Genomic DNA, 5290 nt, shown 5'->3' with positions numbered 1-5290 from the left:
ATTTACATAAGTGCATGCTCATGCATCATATAATAGAAAGGTTATATTTATGTATGTTTTATTTATTTAACATTATATTTTTAAGCTTTATAAATACGTCGTTATGTGGGATGAGTGTTTTAGTTATTCATTTTATAAATGGTTATAAAATGAAATTAGAACTAAAATAATTAGTAAAAGATTAATATGTAACAAGTCTATCAATAGTAGACCTTTTGTCGAAGGCGGGTTCTATCTAGGTTGGAGTATTTAAGATGACGACAACGGAACACCCTTACCTAGGAACCTACCTAGAAAGGTAATTTAGATAGATTTGATGCATGCATGCAAATTAAGGCCAGTCCATTAAAGAGTTTAATGTGACTATTTGGATTTTTTTTATTTTTTAATTTCAAAGACAAAAGTTGAGAAAACTTTATAAATGACTTAGATCATCATCAATAGGGGATTGTCTAGGTTAATAAACACCTGGGTAGAACATTCAGTGGGAGGTTCTTGGGGAATTTGATGCTTCATTTTCACCTCTCGCATTTCTCCCTCATAGTTCACACCGTGAGAACTACCGTTGGCTTTGAGGCACCTTTGGTGTGTCCCCCTAACGGATGGTGTTTGGGTAGGTCAATATCAAGGTGGATGGAGAGAGTGTTCATAGTAAGTGGGAGCGGAAAGTACGATAGCATATCACTCAATCTCCCTCATTAGATTGAATAAAGTTTCTATGCATCACCTCGTGGCACCCTAGATGTGTCCCCCTATAGGATGGTTGTTTTGCACGTTTCTTTATTTGATCTTCTGTAAGATGATAAGGTTACTTAGTGTAATGATCCGACCCCCTAGGACTTAAGTTAGGCCGTTACTAAATACATGCATGCATGGAACTCAAAACGACACTCGGTTATAGTGAAATAAATGCTAATTAAATAAGGTAAGTTCAAAAGTCTTTCATTAAATTCAAATATTAAAACAATAATAGGGTACCCATAAATCATAAAGAATAATAAATAAGTCTGAAAAACAATTCTTAAAAGTAAATTTTAAGCATCAAAACTAAAAGTTAAGAGGAACATGAAAATAACTTTAAATCTCATGAGCGGATGCGTAAAAACTAGTCCCAGTGTCTCGATCACGAATTTTGCTTGTCCATCGTCGGTGCATCTCTACCCTTACCTGAAACAACAACATGAGAAAGAATGAGTATAAAATACTCAGTAAGTAACAGCACTACTGGGGTCAGGTTGGGCATTTATGTCCTCTAGATACCCACCTCTGGTGAAATATATAAACTACTCTAATTCTTATGGGACACATATGCACATGAAACAAGAAGGAGATTGACTCCTATCCTACTGTAGTTAAGTATGCCAATTACCTCTGGTGAATCCCGATGGAGACACAAATTAGTGAATCCCGAAGGAGACACAAACTGGTGAATCCCGAAGGAAACAAAAACTGGTGAATCCCGAATGAGACAAAAACTGGTGAATCCCGAATGAGACAAAAACTGTCTCAACATCATAATCATCACTGTACGAACCTATGACATATATATTAACCTCAACATCATGGCTCTACAACATACACATATACCTCAACATCATGGTTCTACAACATACATGTCTACCTCAACATCATCGATCAAATACAACCATGGAAGCACATACCATCTCATACTAGCATTCACGTGTCTATGTGCATAAATAAGTAATTCGGATCTCGTAACAGAACATACTTTAATCATATTATACTATCAATCTTTCATGCTGTCATTCTGCTGTAACCTTCATTTAACATGCTAGCATACATCTAATGTCTGGCCCATGGGCAGTTCCAGTAGTAAGATTACTTACCTTGAAATTAGGTCGAACCAAAAAGCCATTGAATCTTTGTGAAATTCTTGAATTCTTAATCAAGCCTAAACATAAACCAAGCTTTAAAATTAATAGTTAAGGGCCAAATTCCCAAACACCCAAATATTACAAAATATTTCCAGATAACCTTACCAAGGTGTGGTCAATTCGGAATTCACCTTCCAAAACCTCGCAATTTTTAAGTCCCAAATATAATTAGCCAAACAAAAACTCTTCTTCATCTTGAATCAACCCACTAATCATAATTTGAAATTAGGCTTACATGATTAAAGCTTTGAATCAAATACATACTTTCATATACCAATAGTCTCAATAAATATCCATATGTAGCTTCGTTAAAAAAAAAAATTACTTTCAAATGACTTTACCAAATTTTCTCAAAACCAAATTAATCCACAAGAGGGTAATCAAAACATAAAAACTTACCCAAAATCCGATAGATCTAGTGACGGCAAAAACTGAATGACGCTTGAGTAGTGGTGGAGCGGAAGCGTCATGAAGAAGAAACTGATGGCGGCTTGATGGGCGGTGTCGAACGGGCTCAACCGAACATGAGGAAGAAAAGGGGGGTTGTTGGTTTGACTTTTATATACAAAAAAAAAAAAACAACAATATTAATAATAAAACAAAAAGGAAATTAAATAATATTACATTTATTCCTTTCTGTTTTTATACTATTAAAGTTCTTTCCGTTTCAAAAGAAAATTACATTCCTAGCCATTAATTTTTCAATTTGAATAATTCACGATTCCAAAGATTAAATTTCCGCACTTTACACTCTTGAAGTCCAAAATTCTAAATAAATTCCCTCAAAATTAAATAACAATTTACATTAAATTCCAAATAATAAAGTATACTGAACATTACCATTATTACTAAGAATAAGTGCAGGATGTTAATTCTTCCGTCCTCAAAGAACTTTCGTCCTCCAAAGTTCATTCTTGATAAAAAAAAAAAAAAACTCGCGGGGGTGTTTACACCTTTAGTCCTCTTGTCCTAGATCTTGTTTTTTTTTTCCTAACGTGAGACGATTAGAGCAGACTTCTGGGGCCAAAACGAGGGGTTACACTTACGCAGAATTATTAAGGGTTTAACTATTCTAGACCGAACAAATGTGGCTATTAGGTTTAGTTCAAAAGTTTGGTTCTGCCTAATGGTTGATAATGTCTCGTCCCAGTGAAAGGCCATCCGATCACTCCACTGGTGACGTTTGTCCTGCCTCACTGGGGAATCATTGCAAAAATAGAAGTCTTTTCACTTAGGGTACTTGGAATCTATTTTGCTAAAATTAATTGGTTAATTAAAAAATATGGTTTTTGAAAAGTCTTAAAAAAGGTTATTCGTTTTTTTTTCAGCAACAGTTTTTAATGGCATCAACCACTATCAATTTACTTAGCACCGAAAAATTGAATGGCCAAAACTATTCAAGTTGGAAACATATGCTCACGACGATACTCATCATCGAGGATCTGAAGTTTGTCTTTACGGAGGAATGTCCTTCTATTCCACCTTAGGAGGCTACTCGAAATGTTTGGGCAGCGTACGAGTGTTGGACATGGACAAACGAGAAGGCCCAAGCCTATATTCTTGTCAGTCTTAGTGACGTGTTGGCCAAGAAATACGAGTCCATGATCTCATCCCGTGAGATCATGGAGTCCCTGTGGAGAATGTTCGGACAATCGTCTGAACAGCTCAAGCATGAGACTCTGAAACACATCTTCAACTCCAAAATGGAGGAAGACACCTCTGTTTATGAACATATGCTGAAGATGATGGTCCACTTTAATGTGACAGAGATGAATGGGTCTAAAATCGATGAGGGCAATCAGGTTAGCATTATCCTACATTCATTGCCAGAGAGCTTCCTCCACTTTGTTAGCAATACGATTCTTAACAAAGTGAACTACTCTTTTACCACTCTCCTAAATGAGCTGCAGACTTATCAATCCTTGCTAAAAAGTAAGAAGAAAAAGGGAGGTGAGAAAAATGTTGTCTCGTCCTCTAAAAAGTTCTATCGAGGTTCGACCTCAGGAACAAAGTTTTCACCTTCAACTTCTAACTCTGGAAAGGGGAAGAAGAAGAAGGGTGATAAAGGGAAAGGGAATGCGCCTGCTAACCCTTGCATGTCGCCTAGAAGAAGCATCGATCGCCGGTTGAAAAAGGAAAAATGTTTCCACTGTAACCTTGATGGAAACTGGAAGAGGAATTGTCCTCGTTATCTGAAGGAAAAGAAGGCTGTTAAGGCTAAGGCCAAGGCAGACAAAGGGGATTAGATCCTGGCGATAGTTGGAGGCTAGTGAGATAACGTTGTGAGTACATCAGGCACGTTACCTCAACTGTGGCAATGAGAGACATCCAGTTTACTTTACAGAATAGGTTTCTTATATTAAAAGATGTCTTGTAGTTCCTAAACTAAATAGAAACCTTAATTTTGTAAAGTATATGTTACAATACAATTACACTATCTCTTTTAAATTTAATAAAGTGTTTATTCGTAAGGATGGTATTGAAATTTTTACAACTAAACTGGAATATAACTTGTATGTGCTAAGACCTTTACCCTTAAGTTCCCTCTATAACATAAAGATGTTAAATCTGTCGTATCTCAATCTAAACGCCAACGAGTTTCTCCAAAAGAAAATGCCCAACTTTGGCACCTTCGATTAGTGCACATCAATACCAGTAGGATTGAGAGATTGGTGAAGAATGACATTCTAAGCGAGTTAGAGGAAAATTCTTTACCAGTGTACGAATCTTGCCTTGAAGGTAAGATGCCTAAACGACCTTTTACTGGAAAAGGTTATCGAGCCAAGGAACCTCTTGAATTAGTACATTCTGACCTTTGTGGTCCTATGAATGTTCGAACCCGAGGAGGCTATGAATACTTTATCAGTTTTACTGGTGATTACTCTGGGTATGTCTATCTGATGCAACGAAGGTCTGAATCTTTTGAAAAGTTCAAATTATTTAAGGTCAAAGTTGAGAATGCTTTGGATAGACGAATAAAACACTTCACTATATGGGTTTCATGAAAATCCTAGCAATGGTGACACATGGCGACGTTGAGGATCCATTGTCCTATAAAAAGGCAATGTAGGATGTTGACTAGGATGAATGGGTCTATGCCATGAATCTCGAGATGGAGTCGATGTACTTCAACTCGGCATGGGATCTTGTAGATCAGCCTGATGGGGTAAGACCAATAGGTTGTAAATGGATCTACAATCGCAAATGGGGTACTGATTGGAAGGTGCAAGCCTTCAAGGCTCGACTTGTGGCAAAGGGTTATACCTAGGTGGAGGGAGTCGACTATGAAGGAGACTTTCTCACCTGTTGCCATGTTAAAGTCGATCAACATGAATAGTGCATCGAGGAGACGTGATCGTCAGGAAGATCGTTTTGGACCAAAACGTTGCTGATCC

This window comes from Benincasa hispida, chromosome 3 (genome assembly GCF_009727055.1).
Source record: "Benincasa hispida cultivar B227 chromosome 3, ASM972705v1, whole genome shotgun sequence".
Taxonomy (NCBI): Eukaryota; Viridiplantae; Streptophyta; class Magnoliopsida; order Cucurbitales; family Cucurbitaceae; genus Benincasa; species Benincasa hispida.
This window is presented reverse-complemented; position numbering follows the sequence as displayed.